The sequence below is a fragment of the Stegodyphus dumicola genome, chromosome 11 (assembly GCF_044657685.1).
Source record: "Stegodyphus dumicola isolate Sdum_Otavi_A_Nest chromosome 11, ASM4465768v1".
Taxonomy (NCBI): Eukaryota; Metazoa; Arthropoda; class Arachnida; order Araneae; family Eresidae; genus Stegodyphus; species Stegodyphus dumicola.
In genome coordinates, this window is record NC_140778.1 from 89,389,054 (window position 1) to 89,413,908 (window position 24,855).

The window sequence follows — 24,855 nt, forward strand, 5'->3', positions numbered from 1 at the left end:
ATTATTATTATGAAAAGGTAAATCTGAGAACTATATATGTTTATTCGTGTACTTTACAAAAAGAAAATACTCAAACTCTTTCTTAAAGGCCATTGAAACACACATTTCGATTATTCTACTTGTTTATGCACTTTCTAAAACATTCTTTTACATGGACATGAAGTCGGAAATGTAGACATTATTTCGCTGTAACAATTCAGTGCCTTTTAGGCCGTTCACATCTACGCATACTAAATCAGAAAACACACTGAGAACTTAAAACCAGCTGGCGTTTTACCTCACTTCGCTTAGTGAGGTAATCGTTTTCCTGCTCTCACGTGTCGTGGCTCCTTCCCGTGGCTTCCCGTTCTTCGTACTGCAACAGCAGGGACGCCATCTCCATGGGTTCCAATCTCCTTGTATTTAATTCATTTTTCCGAACATGATGTGGAGGTAATTCCAATTAATTGAAATGTACTCCGTAATCCAAATGCCTTGGTCCTTCGTGAAGTGGCAGTGCCAGGATTATTCTCGCATTTGCCGCACTCTCCTTCGTAGGAGTATGTGTTTACGGGACTTCGGACTTGCGGGACTTTCGGGATGTAGTCGTAGGATTTCTGAAACTCCCTACTAATAATATTATGCATAATAACTTTTCTTTATAATCTTAGCACAGGATAAGTTCATATTTATATCAATGCCAACTTATATTGATTATAAGAATGGATTGGATTGGATTATTCAGTTATGGCAAAACACAGGGCTATTTGCCTTAACGGAGGGATGCCTTCGTGGAGGTCTTTCTAAGGGAAACTGCCTCCTATACACGTAACACATGGGGAAAATCACGAAAACACCCATGCAGCCAGCCCGTTGCGCGGGATTCGAACCCCGGACCGAACTACCAGTATTCAACGTCTTTACCGCTCGGCCGCTGGTGGGCCCTTAGAAACAAGGACGAAATTCCGCTGCTCGTAAACCATTATACATTCAACATTTGTAACGTAGCTCATGAATAGCAAAAAGTGTATTTTATTAAAAAGTATTCCTGTTTGCTAATACTAATACAGGATAGTATTTTCTTGCACGCCAAACTGTAAAAATTTCTTTCTTTTAAAAATTTCTTACGATTAAATTTAAATAATTATTCGCAATATATAACTGTACGACGCATAGCATTTCCATCAGTTATATGTAATATAAATTTAATACAAATATATAATAGAAAATTTTATAAACAAAAGTCATCATCACGCAAAATTTTAAAGCTTTAAAATTCTTTTGATATGTTTGCCCCCCTCAGCTTTTGTACATAAAAGAGCTTCTTGATATGTGTGTGTACGTGTGTTCAGCTTCATGTCATTTTTTCGTCTTCATGAAGTAAAAGTATCATAAAATGCTTTTTTCTATCATACTGGAGATATCTCTGTTTTCTGTGTAAATGATATTTTAACTTATCATATATAGTGTACGTATGAATTTAATGCAATTAAAATTTAAGAATGCGTCCACGTATATATTGTATGAGAAATGTTAATTTGATTACCTTTACATTTTTTTCGAAATTTATATACTTTTTAAGCTTTCCTATTTGTTATCTTTTATCCAGAAACATTTGAATACTATCTGTACTAGCTTTAAAATTTTAAAGTGCATCTCTCATTTTAACCAGTTTGATATATTAGTATGGTTGCGCATGAACTTCTGTTTACCTGGTTGTGTGTTTTGTGGTTGTACTTGAAGTATTAGAGATTCATGTCATATATATATATATAGCATTCTCAAATTTTATATTCCCTCCGTCCCAAACTAGTTGCTACACTTAGGTCAAAAGTTATGTCCCAAATTATTTGCTACATTTCGAGTAAGTGGAGTCATAAATAAATTTCGATACAGTTGAGTAGATCGACATCAGTAAAATTATACAATGTATTACAGGGAATGTAACACTGCATACTAGGTTTTAATTCTCAGTTTTTACTTTAGACAAGTGTAGCACTTATTTTGGGACAATTTTATTGAAACATAGGCCACGCCCTATTTTCTAATGACTCTACCGCCTGTGCATCAGAAACATCCACGGACGTTATAAGAGATAGACCCAGACCAGAGACTAACCCAGTGGGCGGGGCGCGCATCACCGACATGTCCGCATGAAAGAGTAGGGACGATCTGGTTTACTTTAACACTGAAACCTATGGCGTTTGTATCACATAACTCATTTTAATTATTAAATGTGATACGCTGTACAGTCATGAGATTATGAAAGCCACAGTTTCTTCCAAATAGGATTTAATATATCTCATTAAAGCATATTTACTGCATTTTGCGCAATTTTTCACTCGTAATTCTTGTACAAGCACCTTTACATTGGTAAAACGGTAAAAACTCTTAAGCACAAAATTTATGAATTTAATTTTGCGTACAAATATTGTAAAATTAAATAAGACTGATAGTACGTGATGCTTTGAAATAAATAAGGTAAAATTAAACAAGATCTGATCATTTTTTTTTTTAAATTTAATGACCATTTTCAGGCAGTGATTTTCGAAACTTTAATGACATTACAAAACAGTCATTTATTTGATTAGATCATTATTGACTTTGTGACAGGATCGCAGTGAATTTTCAGTAATTTATAAAATTCAGAGCATAAAATTTTCTGAGTGTAATGAAGGGAAAAAAAAAAAAAAGATAAAATAAAATCTAGAAGCACTCAGATTTTATATTACGCCCAAAAGGAACCTTTTTTAAAACTTTTGTGTGTTACCTATATTTTTTTTAATATCATGTTCTTCGCCCGTAAACCACATACATTTCAAAACAGCATATCTTTATAATTTTCGCACTGGAGATAAAACTGTTATTTTCCGTACAGTGCTCGCTTGGAGTCGTTGAGTTTGTTAATCAAAAATTCGTTAAAGTTTTACAAAATATGAAATAGATTAAAACAAATTCGAAATTCGGCCGTCCAGATGCCCATGTTCGCGTGGCGGATTACATTATTGAAAATTGGATGGTTCTAGATACTGTCCTTTTTGTCACAGTGTGAGAAACATACATGTATTCATGCAGATTCTTCATTATTTAATTTCTTTAAATATAATACAGGGCGATAATATTTGGTAACAACAATGTGCAGGGAGACACGGGCATTTATAGTGAAACAGCGCAAAATGCCGCTTCGAGCTAATAAATTAAGTTAACGGTAAATAAAAATTATCTGCACTTTCATCTACTTTAGCGACTGCTTCTCTCTTATTTAATCAAGGAGAATGGAGATGGAGAACTCATGACACGCAGTCCAAGTGAAGCCAAAAAAGGGAGAATTCACGCCCTTAGTCGTCGTGGCTTAGAAAGATTGACGTGCTCTAACCACACCCAATTTTGTTCCTAGTAGTCGAAACGGATCGCAGATTCTTCACGTCCTCCTTCCTTTACTTTTCTCGCCATTTCATTTTATTTCTACATTATGTAATTACTATAATTTCTACTTTATGTAATCGCAATAATTTCCACATTATGTAATTGTATTCTGTAATTAAGAAATGCTAGCATTAAAGTATTGTGAACACAGAACAGTAACTATGTACTCAAACTATAATTTGATTATAATTTCCTTATTTTAAGTATATATAATTCTGAAATTTTTCATGTTATAAATATTACTTATGTTTCGAAAAATCTTAATTTGAATAAAAAAATGACAGAAATATGTAAATTTTACGTTGCTATTTTAAAACTCACACAACAAATGTGACTAAAAATCAAATCCACTTATTATATATTTGCTTGAGCACAAATAAAAATGTAGTTAAACACATAAAAGGTAATACCTGTAATGTAATTATGATGAGACATTAAAGTAAACTGTTTTCTTTTCCATGGAGAGTTAGCCACTCCCCCTCCCCTTTTTACTTATCGTTTTGCCATCACATATAAGTTAATTAGGAATATCAGTTTTATTATTATTATGAAAAGGTAAATCTGAGAACTATATATGTTTATTCGTGTACTTTACAAAAAGAAAATACTCAAACTCTTTCTTAAAGGCCATTGAAACACACATTTCGATTATTCTACTTGTTTATGCACTTTCTAAAACATTCTTTTACATGGACATGAAGTCGGAAATGTAGACATTATTTCGCTGTAACAATTCAGTGCCTTTTAGGCCGTTCACATCTACGCATACTAAATCAGAAAACACACTGAGAACTTAAAACCAGCTGGCGTTTTACCTCACTTCGCTTAGTGAGGTAATCGTTTTCCTGCTCTCACGTGTCGTGGCTCCTTCCCGTGGCTTCCCGTTCTTCGTACTGCAACAGCAGGGACGCCATCTCCATGGGTTCCAATCTCCTTGTATTTAATTCATTTTTCCGAACATGATGTGGAGGTAATTCCAATTAATTGAAATGCACTCCGTAATCCAAATGCCTTGGTCCTTCGTGAAGTGGCAGTGCCAGGATTATTCTCGCATTTGCCGCACTCTCCTTCGTAGGAGTATGTGTTTACGGGACTTCGGACTTGCGGGACTTTCGGGATGTAGTCGTAGGATTTCTCAAACTCCCTACTAATAATATTATGCATAATAACTTTTCTTTATAATCTTAGCACAGGATAAGTTCATATTTATATCAATGCCAACTTATATTGATTATAAGAATGGATTGGATTGGATTATTCAGTTATGGCAAAACACAGGGCTATTTGCCTTAACGGAGGGATGCCTTCGTGGAGGTCTTTCTAAGGGAAACTGCCTCCTATACACGTAACACATGGGGAAAATCACGAAAACACCCATGCAGCCAGCCCGTTGCGCGGGATTCGAACCCCGGACCGAACTACCAGTATTCAACGTCTTTACCGCTCGGCCGCTGGTGGGCCCTTAGAAACAAGGACGAAATTCCGCTGCTCGTAAACCATTATACATTCAACATTTGTAACGTAGCTCATGAATAGCAAAAAGTGTATTTTATTAAAAAGTATTCCTGTTTGCTAATACTAATACAGGATAGTATTTTCTTGCACGCCAAACTGTAAAAATTTCTTTCTTTTAAAAATTTCTTACGATTAAATTTAAATAATTATTCGCAATATATAACTGTACGACGCATAGCATTTCCATCAGTTATATGTAATATAAATTTAATACAAATATATAATAGAAAATTTTATAAACAAAAGTCATCATCACGCAAAATTTTAAAGCTTTAAAATTCTTTTGATATGTTTGCCCCCCTCAGCTTTTGTACATAAAAGAGCTTCTTGATATGTGTGTGTACGTGTGTTCAGCTTCATGTCATTTTTTCGTCTTCATGAAGTAAAAGTATCATAAAATGCTTTTTTCTATCATACTGGAGATATCTCTGTTTTCTGTGTAAATGATATTTTAACTTATCATATATAGTGTACGTATGAATTTAATGCAATTAAAATTTAAGAATGCGTCCACGTATATATTGTATGAGAAATGTTAATTTGATTACCTTTACATTTTTTTCGAAATTTATATACTTTTTAAGCTTTCCTATTTGTTATCTTTTATCCAGAAACATTTGAATACTATCTGTACTAGCTTTAAAATTTTAAAGTGCATCTCTCATTTTAACCAGTTTGATATATTAGTATGGTTGCGCATGAACTTCTGTTTACCTGGTTGTGTGTTTTGTGGTTGTACTTGAAGTATTAGAGATTCATGTCATATATATATATATAGCATTCTCAAATTTTATATTCCCTCCGTCCCAAACTAGTTGCTACACTTAGGTCAAAAGTTATGTCCCAAATTATTTGCTACATTTCGAGTAAGTGGAGTCATAAATAAATTTCGATACAGTTGAGTAGATCGACATCAGTAAAATTATACAATGTATTACAGGGAATGTAACACTGCATACTAGGTTTTAATTCTCAGTTTTTACTTTAGACAAGTGTAGCACTTATTTTGGGACAATTTTATTGAAACATAGGCCACGCCCTATTTTCTAATGACTCTACCGCCTGTGCATCAGAAACATCCACGGACGTTATAAGAGATAGACCCAGACCAGAGACTAACCCAGTGGGCGTGGCGCGCATCACCGACATGTCCGCATGAAAGAGTAGGGACGATCTGGTTTACTTTAACACTGAAACCTATGGCGTTTGTATCACATAACTCATTTTAATTATTAAATGTGATACGCTGTACAGTCATGAGATTATGAAAGCCACAGTTTCTTCCAAATAGGATTTAATATATCTCATTAAAGCATATTTACTGCATTTTGCGCAATTTTTACTCGTAATTCTTGTACAAGCACCTTTACATTGGTAAAACGGTAAAAACTCTTAAGCACAAAATTTATGAATTTAATTTTGCGTACAAATATTGTAAAATTAAATAAGACTGATAGTACGTGATGCTTTGAAATAAATAAGGTAAAATTAAACATGATCTGATCATTTTTTTTTTTAAATTTAATGACCATTTTCAGGCAGTGCTTTTCGAAACTTTAATGACATTACAAAACAGTCATTTATTTGATTAGATCATTATTGACTTTGTGACAGGATCGCAGTGAATTTTCAGTAATTTATAAAATTCAGAGCATAAAATTTTCTGAGTGTAATGAAGGGAAAAAAAAAAAAAAAAGATAAAATAAAATCTAGAAGCACTCAGATTTTATATTACGCCCAAAAGGAACCTTTTTTAAAACTTTTGTGTGTTACCTATATTTTTTTTAATATCATGTTCTTCGCCCGTAAACCACATACATTTCAAAACAGCATATCTTTATAATTTTCGCACTGGAGATAAAACTGTTATTTTCCGTACAGTGCTCGCTTGGAGTCGTTGAGTTTGTTAATCAAAAATTCGTTAAAGTTTTACAAAATATGAAATAGATTAAAACAAATTCGAAATTCGGCCGTCCAGATGCCCATGTTCGCGTGGCGGATTACATTATTGAAAATTGGATGGTTCTAGATACTGTCCTTTTTGTCACAGTGTGAGAAACATACATGTATTCATGCAGATTCTTCATTATTTAATTTCTTTAAATATAATACAGGGCGATAATATTTGGTAACAACAATGTGCAGGGAGACACGGGCATTTATAGTGAAACAGCGCAAAATGCCGCTTCGAGCTAATAAATTAAGTTAACGGTAAATAAAAATTATCTGCACTTTCATCTACTTTAGCGACTGCTTCTCTCTTATTTAATCAAGGAGAATGGAGATGGAGAACTCATGACACGCAGTCCAAGTGAAGCCAAAAAAGGGAGAATTCACGCCCTTAGTCGTCGTGGCTTAGAAAGATTGACGTGCTCTAACCACACCCAATTTTGTTCCTAGTAGTCGAAACGGATCGCAGATTCTTCACGTCCTCCTTCCTTTACTTTTCTCGCCATTTCATTTTATTTCTACATTATGTAATTACTATAATTTCTACTTTATGTAATCGCAATAATTTCCACATTATGTAATTGTATTCTGTAATTAAGAAATGCTAGCATTAAAGTATTGTGAACACAGAACAGTAACTATGTACTCAAACTATAATTTGATTATAATTTGCTTATTTTAAGTATATATAATTCTGAAATTTTTCATGTTATAAATATTACTTATGTTTCGAAAAATCTTAATTTGAATAAAAAAATGACAGAAATATGTAAATTTTACGTTGCTATTTTAAAACTCACACAACAAATGTGACTAAAAATCAAATCCACTTATTATATATTTGCTTGAGCACAAATAAAAATGTAGTTAAACACATAAAAGGTAATACCTGTAATGTAATTATGATGAGACATTAAAGTAAACTGTTTTCTTTTCCATGGAGAGTTAGCCACTCCCCCTCCCCTTTTTACTTATCGTTTTGCCATCACATATAAGTTAATTAGGAATATCAGTTTTATTATTATTATGAAAAGGTAAATCTGAGAACTATATATGTTTATTCGTGTACTTTACAAAAAGAAAATACTCAAACTCTTTCTTAAAGGCCATTGAAACACACATTTCGATTATTCTACTTGTTTATGCACTTTCTAAAACATTCTTTTACATGGACATGAAGTCGGAAATGTAGACATTATTTCGCTGTAACAATTCAGTGCCTTTTAGGCCGTTCACATCTACGCATACTAAATCAGAAAACACACTGAGAACTTAAAACCAGCTGGCGTTTTACCTCACTTCGCTTAGTGAGGGAATCGTTTTCTTGCTCTCACGTGTCGTGGCTCCTTCCCGTGGCTTCCCGTTCTTCGTACTGCAACAGCAGGGACGCCATCTCCATGGGTTCCAATCTCCTTGTATTTAATTCATTTTTCCGAACATGATGTGGAGGTAATTCCAATTAATTGAAATGTACTCCGTAATCCAAATGCCTTGGTCCTTCGTGAAGTGGCAGTGCCAGGATTATTCTCGCATTTGCCGCACTCTCCTTCGTAGGAGTATGTGTTTACGGGACTTCGGACTTGCGGGACTTTCGGGATGTAGTCGTAGGATTTCTGAAACTCCCTACTAATAATATTATGCATAATAACTTTTCTTTATAATCTTAGCACAGGATAAGTTCATATTTATATCAATGCCAACTTATATTGATTATAAGAATGGATTGGATTGGATTATTCAGTTATGGCAAAACACAGGGCTATTTGCCTTAACGGAGGGATGCCTTCGTGGAGGTCTTTCTAAGGGAAACTGCCTCCTATACACGTAACACATGGGGAAAATCACGAAAACACCCATGCAGCCAGCCCGTTGCGCGGGATTCGAACCCCGGACCGAACTACCAGTATTCAACGTCTTTACCGCTCGGCCGCTGGTGGGCCCTTAGAAACAAGGACGAAATTCCGCTGCTCGTAAACCATTATACATTCAACATTTGTAACGTAGCTCATGAATAGCAAAAAGTGTATTTTATTAAAAAGTATTCCTGTTTGCTAATACTAATACAGGATAGTATTGTCTTGCACGCCAAACTGTAAAAATTTCTTTCTTTTAAAAATTTCTTACGATTAAATTTAAATAATTATTCGCAATATATAACTGTACGACGCATAGCATTTCCATCAGTTATATGTAATATAAATTTAATACAAATATATAATAGAAAATTTTATAAACAAAAGTCATCATCACGCAAAATTTTAAAGCTTTAAAATTCTTTTGATATGTTTGCCCCCCTCAGCTTTTGTACATAAAAGAGCTTCTTGATATGCGTGTGTACGTGTGTTCAGCTTCATGTCATTTTTTCGTCTTCATGAAGTAAAAGTATCATAAAATGCTTTTTTCTATCATACTGGAGATATCTCTGTTTTCTGTGTAAATGATATGTTAACTTATCATATATAGTGTACGTATGAATTTAATGCAATTAAAATTTAAGAATGCGTCCACGTATATATTGTATGAGAAATGTTAATTTGATTACCTTTACATTTTTTTCGAAATTTATATACTTTTTAAGCTTTCCTATTTGTTATCTTTTATCCAGAAACATTTGAATACTATCTGTACTAGCTTTAAAATTTTAAAGTGCATCTCTCATTTTAACCAGTTTGATATATTAGTATGGTTGCGCATGAACTTCTGTTTACCTGGTTGTGTGTTTTGTGGTTGTACTTGAAGTATTAGAGATTCATGTCATATATATATATATAGCATTCTCAAATTTTATATTCCCTCCGTCCCAAACTAGTTGCTACACTTAGGTCAAAAGTTATGTCCCAAATTATTTGCTACATTTCGAGTAAGTGGAGTCATAAATAAATTTCGATACAGTTGAGTAGATCGACATCAGTAAAATTATACAATGTATTACAGGGAATGTAACACTGCATACTAGGTTTTAATTCTCAGTTTTTACTTTAGACAAGTGTAGCACTTATTTTGGGACAATTTTATTGAAACATAGGCCACGCCCTATTTTCTAATGACTCTACCGCCTGTGCATCAGAAACATCCACGGACGTTATAAGAGATAGACCCAGACCAGAGACTAACCCAGTGGGCGGGGCGCGCATCACCGACATGTCCGCATGAAAGAGTAGGGACGATCTGGTTTACTTTAACACTGAAACCTATGGCGTTTGTATCACATAACTCATTTTAATTATTAAATGTGATACGCTGTACAGTCATGAGATTATGAAAGCCACAGTTTCTTCCAAATAGGATTTAATATATCTCATTAAAGCATATTTACTGCATTTTGCGCAATTTTTCACTCGTAATTCTTGTACAAGCACCTTTACATTGGTAAAACGGTAAAAACTCTTAAGCACAAAATTTATGAATTTAATTTTGCGTACAAATATTGTAAAATTAAATAAGACTGATAGTACGTGATGCTTTGAAATAAATAAGGTAAAATTAAACATGATCTGATCATTTTTTTTTTTAAATTTAATGACCATTTTCAGGCAGTGATTTTCGAAACTTTAATGACATTACAAAACAGTCATTTATTTGATTAGATCATTATTGACTTTGTGACAGGATCGCAGTGAATTTTCAGTAATTTATAAAATTCAGAGCATAAAATTTTCTGAGTGTAATGAAGGGGAAAAAAAAAAAAAAAGATAAAATAAAATCTAGAAGCACTCAGATTTTATATTACGCCCAAAAGGAACCTTTTTTAAAACTTTTGTGTGTTACCTATATTTTTTTTAATATCATGTTCTTCGCCCGTAAACCACATACATTTCAAAACAGCATATCTTTATAATTTTCGCACTGGAGATAAAACTGTTATTTTCCGTACAGTGCTCGCTTGGAGTCGTTGAGTTTGTTAATCAAAAATTCGTTAAAGTTTTACAAAATATGAAATAGATTAAAACAAATTCGAAATTCGGCCTTCCAGATGCCCATGTTCGCGTGGCGGATTACATTATTGAAAATTGGATGGTTCTAGATACTGTCCTTTTTGTCACAGTGTGAGAAACATACATGTATTCATGCAGATTCTTCATTATTTAATTTCTTTAAATATAATACAGGGCGATAATATTTGGTAACAACAATGTGCAGGGAGACACGGGCATTTATAGTGAAACAGCGCAAAATGCCGCTTCGAGCTAATAAATTAAGTTAACGGTAAATAAAAATTATCTGCACTTTCATCTACTTTAGCGACTGCTTCTCTCTTATTTAATCAAGGAGAATGGAGATGGAGAACTCATGACACGCAGTCCAAGTGAAGCCAAAAAAGGGAGAATTCACGCCCTTAGTCGTCGTGGCTTAGAAAGATTGACGTGCTCTAACCACACCCAATTTTGTTCCTAGTAGTCGAAACGGATCGCAGATTCTTCACGTCCTCCTTCCTTTACTTTTCTCGCCATTTCATTTTATTTCTACATTATGTAATTACTATAATTTCTACTTTATGTAATCGCAATAATTTCCACATTATGTAATTGTATTCTGTAATTAAGAAATGCTAGCATTAAAGTATTGTGAACACAGAACAGTAACTATGTACTCAAACTATAATTTGATTATAATTTCCTTATTTTAAGTATATATAATTCTGAAATTTTTCATGTTATAAATATTACTTATGTTTCGAAAAATCTTAATTTGAATAAAAAAATGACAGAAATATGTAAATTTTACGTTGCTATTTTAAAACTCACACAACAAATGTGACTAAAAATCAAATCCACTTATTATATATTTGCTTGAGCACAAATAAAAATGTAGTTAAACACATAAAAGGTAATACCTGTAATGTAATTATGATCAGACATTAAAGTAAACTGTTTTCTTTTCCATGGAGAGTTAGCCACTCCCCCTCCCCTTTTTACTTATCGTTTTGCCATCACATATAAGTTAATTAGGAATATCAGTTTTATTATTATTATGAAAAGGTAAATCTGAGAACTATATATGTTTATTCGTGTACTTTACAAAAAGAAAATACTCAAACTCTTTCTTAAAGGCCATTGAAACACACATTTCGATTATTCTACTTGTTTATGCACTTTCTAAAACATTCTTTTACATGGACATGAAGTCGGAAATGTAGACATTATTTCGCTGTAACAATTCAGTGCCTTTTAGGCCGTTCACATCTACGCATACTAAATCAGAAAACACACTGAGAACTTAAAACCAGCTGGCGTTTTACCTCACTTCGCTTAGTGAGGTAATCGTTTTCCTGCTCTCACGTGTCGTGGCTCCTTCCCGTGGCTTCCCGTTCTTCGTACTGCAACAGCAGGGACGCCATCTCCATGGGTTCCAATCTCCTTGTATTTAATTCATTTTTCCGAACATGATGTGGAGGTAATTCCAATTAATTGAAATGTACTCCGTAATCCAAATGCCTTGGTCCTTCGTGAAGTGGCAGTGCCAGGATTATTCTCGCATTTGCCGCACTCTCCTTCGTAGGAGTATGTGTTTACGGGACTTCGGACTTGCGGGACTTTCGGGATGTAGTCGTAGGATTTCTGAAACTCCCTACTAATAATATTATGCATAATAACTTTTCTTTATAATCTTAGCACAGGATAAGTTCATATTTATATCAATGCCAACTTATATTGATTATAAGAATGGATTGGATTGGATTATTCAGTTATGGCAAAACACAGGGCTATTTGCCTTAACGGAGGGATGCCTTCGTGGAGGTCTTTCTAAGGGAAACTGCCTCCTATACACGTAACACATGGGGAAAATCACGAAAACACCCATGCAGCCAGCCCGTTGCGCGGGATTCGAACCCCGGACCGAACTACCAGTATTCAACGTCTTTACCGCTCGGCCGCTGGTGGGCCCTTAGAAACAAGGACGAAATTCCGCTGCTCGTAAACCATTATACATTCAACATTTGTAACGTAGCTCATGAATAGCAAAAAGTGTATTTTATTAAAAAGTATTCCTGTTTGCTAATACTAATACAGGATAGTATTTTCTTGCACGCCAAACTGTAAAAATTTCTTTCTTTTAAAAATTTCTTACGATTAAATTTAAATAATTATTCGCAATATATAACTGTACGACGCATAGCATTTCCATCAGTTATATGTAATATAAATTTAATACAAATATATAATAGAAAATTTTATAAACAAAAGTCATCATCACGCAAAATTTTAAAGCTTTAAAATTCTTTTGATATGTTTGCCCCCCTCAGCTTTTGTACATAAAAGAGCTTCTTGATATGTGTGTGTACGTGTGTTCAGCTTCATGTCATTTTTTCGTCTTCATGAAGTAAAAGTATCATAAAATGCTTTTTTCTATCATACTGGAGATATCTCTGTTTTCTGTGTAAATGATATTTTAACTTATCATATATAGTGTACGTATGAATTTAATGCAATTAAAATTTAAGAATGCGTCCACGTATATATTGTATGAGAAATGTTAATTTGATTACCTTTACATTTTTTTCGAAATTTATATACTTTTTAAGCTTTCCTATTTGTTATCTTTTATCCAGAAACATTTGAATACTATCTGTACTAGCTTTAAAATTTTAAAGTGCATCTCTCATTTTAACCAGTTTGATATATTAGTATGGTTGCGCATGAACTTCTGTTTACCTGGTTGTGTGTTTTGTGGTTGTACTTGAAGTATTAGAGATTCATGTCATATATATATATATAGCATTCTCAAATTTTATATTCCCTCCGTCCCAAACTAGTTGCTACACTTAGGTCAAAAGTTATGTCCCAAATTATTTGCTACATTTCGAGTAAGTGGAGTCATAAATAAATTTCGATACAGTTGAGTAGATCGACATCAGTAAAATTATACAATGTATTACAGGGAATGTAACACTGCATACTAGGTTTTAATTCTCAGTTTTTACTTTAGACAAGTGTAGCACTTATTTTGGGACAATTTTATTGAAACATAGGCCACGCCCTATTTTCTAATGACTCTACCGCCTGTGCATCAGAAACATCCACGGACGTTATAAGAGATAGACCCAGACCAGAGACTAACCCAGTGGGCGGGGCGCGCATCACCGACATGTCCGCATGAAAGAGTAGGGACGATCTGGTTTACTTTAACACTGAAACCTATGGCGTTTGTATCACATAACTCATTTTAATTATTAAATGTGATACGCTGTACAGTCATGAGATTATGAAAGCCACAGTTTCTTCCAAATAGGATTTAATATATCTCATTAAAGCATATTTACTGCATTTTGCGCAATTTTTCACTCGTAATTCTTGTACAAGCACCTTTACATTGGTAAAACGGTAAAAACTCTTAAACACAAAATTTATGAATTTAATTTTGCGTACAAATATTGTAAAATTAAATAAGACTGATAGTACGTGATGCTTTGAAATAAATAAGGTAAAATTAAACATGATCTGATCATTTTTTTTTTTTTAAATTTAATGACCATTTTCAGGCAGTGATTTTCGAAACTTTAATGACATTACAAAACAGTCATTTATTTGATTAGATCATTATTGACTTTGTGACAGGATCGCAGTGAATTTTCAGTAATTTATAAAATTCAGAGCATAAAATTTTCTGAGTGTAATGAAGGGAAAAAAAAAAAAAAAAAAAAAAGATAAAATAAAATCTAGAAGCACTCAGATTTTATATTACGCCCAAAAGGAACCTTTTTTAAAACTTTTGTGTGTTACCTATATTTTTTTTAATATCATGTTCTTCGCCCGTAAACCACATACATTTCAAAACAGCATATCTTTATAATTTTCGCACTGGAGATAAAACTGTTATTTTCCGTACAGTGCTCGCTTGGAGTCGTTGAGTTTGTTAATCAAAAATTCGTTAAAGTTTTACAAAATATGAAATAGATTAAAACAAATTCGAAATTCGGCCGTCCAGATGCCCATGTTCGCGTGGCGGATTACATTATTGAAAATTGGATGGTTCTAGATACTGTCCTTTTTGTCACAGTGTGAGAAACATACATGTATTCATGCAGATTCTTCATTATTTAATTTCTTGAAATATAATACAGGGCGATAATATTTGGTAACAACAATGTGCAGGGAGACACGGGCATTTATAGTGAAACAGCGCAAAATGCCGCTTCGAGCTAATAAATTAAGTTAACGGTAAATAAAAATTATCTGCACTTTCATCTACTTTAGCGACTGCTTCTCTCTTATTTAATCAAGGAGAATGGAGATGGAGAACTCATGACACGCAGTCCAAGTGAAGCCAAAAAAGGGAGAATTCACGCCCTTAGTCGTCGTGGCTTAGAAAGATTGACGTGCTCTAACCACACCCAATTTTGTTCCTAGTAGTCGAAACGGATCGCAGATTCTTCACGTCCTCCTTCCTTTACTTTTCTCGCCATTTCATTTTATTTCTACATTATGTAATTACTATAATTTCTACTTTATGTAATCGCAATAATTTCCACATTATGTAATTGTATTCTGTAATTAAGAAATGCTAGCATTAAAGTATTGTGAACACAGAACAGTAACTATGTACTCAAACTATAATTTGATTATAATTTGCTTATTTTAAGTATATATAATTCTGAAATTTTTCATGTTATAAATATTACTTATGTTTCGAAAAATCTTAATTTGAATAAAAAAATGACAGAAATATGTAAATTTTACGTTGCTATTTTAAAACTCACACAACAAATGTGACTAAAAATCAAATCCACTTATTATATATTTGCTTGAGCACAAATAAAAATGTAGTTAAACACATAAAAGGTAATACCTGTAATGTAATTATGATCAGACATTAAAGTAAACTGTTTTCTTTTCCATGGAGAGTTAGCCACTCCCCCTCCCCTTTTTACTTATCGTTTTGCCATCACATATAAGTTAATTAGGAATATCAGTTTTATTATTATTATGAAAAGGTAAATCTGAGAACTATATATGTTTATTCGTGTACTTTACAAAAAGAAAATACTCAAACTCTTTCTTAAAGGCCATTGAAACACACATTTCGATTATTCTACTTGTTTATGCACTTTCTAAAACATTCTTTTACATGGACATGAAGTCGGAAATGTAGACATTATTTCGCTGTAACAATTCAGTGCCTTTTAGGCCTTTCACATCTACGCATACTAAATCAGAAAACACACTGAGAACTTAAAACCAGCTGGCGTTTTACCTCACTTCGCTTAGTGAGGTAATCGTTTTCCTGCTCTCACGTGTCGTGGCTCCTTCCCGTGGCTTCCCGTTCTTCGTACTGCAACAGCAGGGACGCCATCTCCATGGGTTCCAATCTCCTTGTATTTAATTCATTTTTCCGAACATGATGTGGAGGTAATTCCAATTAATTGAAATGTACTCCGTAATCCAAATGCCTTGGTCCTTCGTGAAGTGGCAGTGCCAGGATTATTCTCGCATTTGCCGCACTCTCCTTCGTAGGAGTATGTGTTTACGGGACTTCGGACTTGCGGGACTTTCGGGATGTAGTCGTAGGATTTCTGAAACTCCCTACTAATAATATTATGCATAATAACTTTTCTTTATAATCTTAGCACAGGATAAGTTCATATTTATATCAATGCCAACTTATATTGATTATAAGAATGGATTGGATTGGATTATTCAGTTATGGCAAAACACAGGGCTATTTGCCTTAACGGAGGGATGCCTTCGTGGAGGTCTTTCTAAGGGAAACTGCCTCCTATACACGTAACACATGGGGAAAATCACGAAAACACCCATGCAGCCAGCCCGTTGCGCGGGATTCGAACCCCGGACCGAACTACCAGTATTCAACGTCTTTACCGCTCGGCCGCTGGTGGGCCCTTAGAAACAAGGACGAAATTCCGCTGCTCGTAAACCATTATACATTCAACATTTGTAACGTAGCTCATGAATAGCAAAAAGTGTATTTTATTAAAAAGTATTCCTGTTTGCTAATACTAATACAGGATAGTATTTTCTTGCACGCCAAACTGTAAAAATTTCTTTCTTTTAAAAATTTCTTACGATTAAATTTAAATAATTATTCGCAATATATAACTGTACGACGCATAGCATTTCCATCAGTTATATGTAATATAAATTTAATACAAATATATAATAGAAAATTTTATAAACAAAAGTCATCATCACGCAAAATTTTAAAGCTTTAAAATTCTTTTGATATGTTTGCCCCCCTCAGCTTTTGTACATAAAAGAGCTTCTTGATATGTGTGTGTACGTGTGTTCAGCTTCATGTCATTTTTTCGTCTTCATGAAGTAAAAGTATCATAAAATGCTTTTTTCTATCATACTGGAGATATCTCTGTTTTCTGTGTAAATGATATTTTAACTTATCATATATAGTGTACGTATGAATTTAATGCAATTAAAATTTAAGAATGCGTCCACGTATATATTGTATGAGAAATGTTAATTTGATTACCTTTACATTTTTTTCGAAATTTATATACTTTTTAAGCTTTCCTATTTGTTATCTTTTATCCAGAAACATTTGAATACTATCTGTACTAGCTTTAAAATTTTAAAGTGCATCTCTCATTTTAACCAGTTTGATATATTAGTATGGTTGCGCATGAACTTCTGTTTACCTGGTTGTGTGTTTTGTGGTTGTACTTGAAGTATTAGAGATTCATGTCATATATATATATATAGCATTCTCAAATTTTATATTCCCTCCGTCCCAAACTAGTTGCTACACTTAGGTCAAAAGTTATGTCCCAAATTATTTGCTACATTTCGAGTAAGTGGAGTCATAAATAAATTTCGATACAGTTGAGTAGATCGACATCAGTAAAATTATACAATGTATTACAGGGAATGTAACACTGCATACTAGGTTTTAATTCTCAGTTTTTACTTTAGACAAGTGTAGCACTTATTTTGGGACAATTTTATTGAAACATAGGCCACGCCCTATTTTCTAATGACTCTACCGCCTGTGCATCAGAAACATCCACGGACGTTATAAGAGATAGACCCAGACCAGAGACTAACCCAGTGGGCGGGGCGCGCATCACCGACATGTCCGCATGAAAGAGTAGGGACGATCTGGTTTACTTTAACACTGAAACCTATGGCGTTTGTATCACATAACTCATTTTAATTATTAAATGTGATACGCTGTACAGTCATGAGATTATGAAAGCCACAGTTTCTTCCAAATAGGATTTAATATATCTCATTAAAGCATATTTACTGCATTTTGCGCAATTTTTCACTCGTAATTCTTGTACAAGCACCTTTACATTGGTAAAACGGTAAAAACTCTTTAACACAAAATTTATGAATTTAATTTTGCGTACAAATATTGTAAAATTAAATAAGACTGATAGTACGTGATGCTTTGAAATAAATAAGGTAAAATTAAACATGATCTGATCATTTTTTTTTTAAAATTTAATGACCATTTTCACGCAGTGATTTTCGAAACTTTAATGACATTACAAAACAGTCATTTATTTGATTAGATCATTATTGACTTTGTGACAGGATCGCAGTGAATTTTCAGTAATTTATAAAATTCAGAGCATAAAATTTTCTGAGTGTAATGAAGGGAAAAAAAAAAAAAAAAGATAAAATAAAATCTAGAAGCACTCAGATTTTATATTACGCCCAAAAGGAACCTTTTTTAAAACTTTTGTGTGTTACCTATATTTTTTTTAATATCATGTTCTTCGCCCGTAAACCACATACATTTCAAAACAGCATATCTTTATAATTTTCGCACTGGAGATAAAACTGTTATTTTCCGTACAGTGCTCGCTTGGAGTCGTTGAGTTTGTTAATCAAAAATTCGTTAAAGTTTTACAAAATATGAAATAGATTAAAACAAATTCAAAATTCGGCCGTCCAGATGCCCATGTTCGCGTGGCGGATTACATTATTGAAAATTGGATGGTTCTAGATACTGTCCTTTTTGTCACAGTGTGAGAAACATACATGTATTCATGCAGATTCTTCATTATTTAATTTCTTTAAATATAATACAGGGCGATAATATTTGGTAACAACAATGTGCAGGGAGACACGGGCATTTATAGTGAAACAGCGCAAAATGCCGCTTCGAGCTAATAAATTAAGTTAACGGTAAATAAAAATTATCTGCACTTTCATCTACTTTAGCGACTGCTTCTCTCTTATTTAATCAAGGAGAATGGAGATGGAGAACTCATGACACGCAGTCCAAGTGAAGCCAAAAAAGGGAGAATTCACGCCCTTAGTCGTCGTGGCTTAGAAAGATTGACGTGCTCTAACCACACCCAATTTTGTTCCTAGTAGTCGAAACGGATCGCAGATTCTTCACGTCCTCCTTCCTTTACTTTTCTCGCCATTTCATTTTATTTCTACATTATGTAATTACTATAATTTCTACTTTATGTAATCGCAATAATTTCCACATTATGTAATTGTATTCTGTAATTAAGAAATGCTAGCATTAAAGTATTGTGAACACAGAACAGTAACTATGTACTCAAACTATAATTTGATTATAATTTGCTTATTTTAAGTATATATAATTCTGAAATTTTTCATGTTATAAATATTACTTATGTTTCGAAAAATCTTAATTTGAATAAAAAAATGACAGAAATATGTAAATTTTACGTTGCTATTTTAAAACTCACACAACAAATGTGACTAAAAATCAAATCCACTTATTATATATTTGCTTGAGCACAAATAAAAATGTAGTTAAACACATAAAAGGTAATACCTGTAATGTAATTATGATCAGACATTAAAGTAAACTGTTTTCTTTTCCATGGAGAGTTAGCCACTCCCCCTCCCCTTTTTACTTATCGTTTTGCCATCACATATAAGTTAATTAGGAATATCAGTTTTATTATTATTATGAAAAGGTAAATCTGAGAACTATATATGTTTATTCGTGTACTTTACAAAAAGAAAATACTCAAACTCTTTCTTAAAGGCCATTGAAACACACATTTCGATTATTCTACTTGTTTATGCACTTTCTAAAACATTCTTTTACATGGACATGAAGTCGGAAATGTAGACATTATTTCGCTGTAACAATTCAGTGCCTTTTAGGCCGTTCACATCTACGCATACTAAATCAGAAAACACACTGAGAACTTAAAACCAGCTGGCGTTTTACCTCACTTCGCTTAGTGAGGGAATCGTTTTCTTGCTCTCACGTGTCGTGGCTCCTTCCCGTGGCTTCCCGTTCTTCGTACTGCAACAGCAGGGACGCCATCTCCATGGGTTCCAATCTCCTTGTATTTAATTCATTTTTCCGAACATGATGTGGAGGTAATTCCAATTAATTGAAATGTACTCCGTAATCCAAATGCCTTGGTCCTTCGTGAAGTGGCAGTGCCAGGATTATTCTCGCATTTGCCGCACTCTCCTTCGTAGGAGTATGTGTTTACGGGACTTCGGACTTGCGGGACTTTCGGGATGTAGTCGTAGGATTTCTGAAACTCCCTACTAATAATATTATGCATAATAACTTTTCTTTATAATCTTAGCACAGGATAAGTTCATATTTATATCAATGCCAACTTATATTGATTATAAGAATGGATTGGATTGGATTATTCAGTTATGGCAAAACACAGGGCTATTTGCCTTAACGGAGGTATGCCTTCGTGGAGGTCTTTCTAAGGGAAACTGCCTCCTATACACGTAACACATGGGGAAAATCACGAAAACACCCATGCAGCCAGCCCGTTGCGCGGGATTCGAACCCCGGACCGAACTACCAGTATTCAACGTCTTTACCGCTCGGCCGCTGGTGGGCCCTTAGAAACAAGGACGAAATTCCGCTGCTCGTAAACCATTATACATTCAACATTTGTAACGTAGCTCATGAATAGCAAAAAGTGTATTTTATTAAAAAGTATTCCTGTTTGCTAATACTAATACAGGATAGTATTGTCTTGCACGCCAAACTGTAAAAATTTCTTTCTTTTAAAAATTTCTTACGATTAAATTTAAATAATTATTCGCAATATATAACTGTACGACGCATAGCATTTCCATCAGTTATATGTAATATAAATTTAATACAAATATATAATAGAAAATTTTATAAACAAAAGTCATCATCACGCAAAATTTTAAAGCTTTAAAATTCTTTTGATATGTTTGCCCCCCTCAGCTTTTGTACATAAAAGAGCTTCTTGATATGCGTGTGTACGTGTGTTCAGCTTCATGTCATTTTTTCGTCTTCATGAAGTAGAAGTATCATAAAATGCTTTTTTCTATCATACTGGAGATATCTCTGTTTTCTGTGTAAATGATATGTTAACTTATCATATATAGTGTACGTATGAATTTAATGCAATTAAAATTTAAGAATGCGTCCACGTATATATTGTATGAGAAATGTTAATTTGATTACCTTTACATTTTTTTCGAAATTTATATACTTTTTAAGCTTTCCTATTTGTTATCTTTTATCCAGAAACATTTGAATACTATCTGTACTAGCTTTAAAATTTTAAAGTGCATCTCTCATTTTAACCAGTTTGATATATTAGTATGGTTGCGCATGAACTTCTGTTTACCTGGTTGTGTGTTTTGTGGTTGTACTTGAAGTATTAGAGATTCATGTCATATATATATATATAGCATTCTCAAATTTTATATTCCCTCCGTCCCAAACTAGTTGCTACACTTAGGTCAAAAGTTATGTCCCAAATTATTTGCTACATTTCGAGTAAGTGGAGTCATAAATAAATTTCGATACAGTTGAGTAGATCGACATCAGTAAAATTATACAATGTATTACAGGGAATGTAACACTGCATACTAGGTTTTAATTCTCAGTTTTTACTTTAGACAAGTGTAGCACTTATTTTGGGACAATTTTATTGAAACATAGGCCACGCCCTATTTTCTAATGACTCTACCGCCTGTGCATCAGAAACATCCACGGACGTTATAAGAGATAGACCCAGACCAGAGACTAACCCAGTGGGCGGGGCGCGCATCACCGACATGTCCGCATGAAAGAGTAGGGACGATCTGGTTTACTTTAACACTGAAACCTATGGCGTTTGTATCACATAACTCATTTTAATTATTAAATGTGATACGCTGTACAGTCATGAGATTATGAAAGCCACAGTTTCTTCCAAATAGGATTTAATATATCTCATTAAAGCATATTTACTGCATTTTGCGCAATTTTTCACTCGTAATTCTTGTACAAGCACCTTTACATTGGTAAAACGGTAAAAACTCTTAAGCACAAAATTTATGAATTTAATTTTGCGTACAAATATTGTAAAATTAAATAAGACTGATAGTACGTGATGCTTTGAAATAAATAAGGTAAAATTAAACATGATCTGATCATTTTTTTTTTTAAATTTAATGACCATTTTCAGGCAGTGATTTTCGAAACTTTAATGACATTACAAAACAGTCATTTATTTGATTAGATCATTATTGACTTTGTGACAGGATCGCAGTGAATTTTCAGTAATTTATAAAATTCAGAGCATAAAATTTTCTGAGTGTAATGAAGGGGAAAAAAAAAAAAAAAGATAAAATAAAATCTAGAAGCACTCAGATTTTATATTACGCCCAAAAGGAACCTTTTTTAAAACTTTTGTGTGTTACCTATATTTTTTTTAATATCATGTTCTTCGCCCGTAAACCACATACATTTCAAAACAGCATATCTTTATAATTTTCGCACTGGAGATAAAACTGTTATTTTCCGTACAGTGCTCGCTTGGAGTCGTTGAGTTTGTTAATCAAAAATTCGTTAAAGTTTTACAAAATATGAAATAGATTAAAACAAATTCGAAATTCGGCCTTCCAGATGCCCATGTTCGCGTGGCGGATTACATTATTGAAAATTGGATGGTTCTAGATACTGTCCTTTTTGTCACAGTGTGAGAAACATACATGTATTCATGCAGATTCTTCATTATTTAATTTCTTTAAATATAATACAGGGCGATAATATTTGGTAACAACAATGTGCAGGGAGACACGGGCATTTATAGTGAAACAGCGCAAAATGCCGCTTCGAGCTAATAAATTAAGTTAACGGTAAATAAAAATTATCTGCACTTTCATCTACTTTAGCGACTGCTTCTCTCTTATTTAATCAAGGAGAATGGAGATGGAGAACTCATGACACGCAGTCCAAGTGAAGCCAAAAAAGGGAGAATTCACGCCCTTAGTCGTCGTGGCTTAGAAAGATTGACGTGCTCTAACCACACCCAATTTTGTTCCTAGTAGTCGAAACGGATCGCAGATTCTTCACGTCCTCCTTCCTTTACTTTTCTCGCCATTTCATTTTATTTCTGCATTATGTAATTACTATAATTTCTACTTTATGTAATCGCAATAATTTCCACATTATGTAATTGTATTCTGTAATTAAGAAATGCTAGCATTAAAGTATTGTGAACACAGAACAGTAACTATGTACTCAAACTATAATTTGATTATAATTTCCTTATTTTAAGTATATATAATTCTGAAATTTTTCATGTTATAAATATTACTTATGTTTCGAAAAATCTTAATTTGAATAAAAAAATGACAGAAATATGTAAATTTTACGTTGCTATTTTAAAACTCACACAACAAATGTGACTAAAAATCAAATCCACTTATTATATATTTGCTTGAGCACAAATAAAAATGTAGTTAAACACATAAAAGGTAATACCTGTAATGTAATTATGATCAGACATTAAAGTAAACTGTTTTCTTTTCCATGGAGAGTTAGCCACTCCCCCTCCCCTTTTTACTTATCGTTTTGCCATCACATATAAGTTAATTAGGAATATCAGTTTTATTATTATTATGAAAAGGTAAATCTGAGAACTATATATGTTTATTCGTGTACTTTACAAAAAGAAAATACTCAAACTCTTTCTTAAAGGCCATTGAAACACACATTTCGATTATTCTACTTGTTTATGCACTTTCTAAAACATTCTTTTACATGGACATGAAGTCGGAAATGTAGACATTATTTCGCTGTAACAATTCAGTGCCTTTTAGGCCGTTCACATCTACGCATACTAAATCAGAAAACACACTGAGAACTTAAAACCAGCTGGCGTTTTACCTCACTTCGCTTAGTGAGGTAATCGTTTTCCTGCTCTCACGTGTCGTGGCTCCTTCCCGTGGCTTCCCGTTCTTCGTACTGCAACAGCAGGGACGCCATCTCCATGGGTTCCAATCTCCTTGTATTTAATTCATTTTTCCGAACATGATGTGGAGGTAATTCCAATTAATTGAAATGTACTCCGTAATCCAAATGCCTTGGTCCTTCGTGAAGTGGCAGTGCCAGGATTATTCTCGCATTTGCCGCACTCTCCTTCGTAGGAGTATGTGTTTACGGGACTTCGGACTTGCGGGACTTTCGGGATGTAGTCGTAGGATTTCTGAAACTCCCTACTAATAATATTATGCATAATAACTTTTCTTTATAATCTTAGCACAGGATAAGTTCATATTTATATCAATGCCAACTTATATTGATTATAAGAATGGATTGGATTGGATTATTCAGTTATGGCAAAACACAGGGCTATTTGCCTTAACGGAGGGATGCCTTCGTGGAGGTCTTTCTAAGGGAAACTGCCTCCTATACACGTAACACATGGGGAAAATCACGAAAACACCCATGCAGCCAGCCCGTTGCGCGGGATTCGAACCCCGGACCGAACTACCAGTATTCAACGTCTTTACCGCTCGGCCGCTGGTGGGCCCTTAGAAACAAGGACGAAATTCCGCTGCTCGTAAACCATTATACATTCAACATTTGTAACGTAGCTCATGAATAGCAAAAAGTGTATTTTATTAAAAAGTATTCCTGTTTGCTAATACTAATACAGGATAGTATTTTCTTGCACGCCAAACTGTAAAAATTTCTTTCTTTTAAAAATTTCTTACGATTAAATTTAAATAATTATTCGCAATATATAACTGTACGACGCATAGCATTTCCATCAGTTATATGTAATAT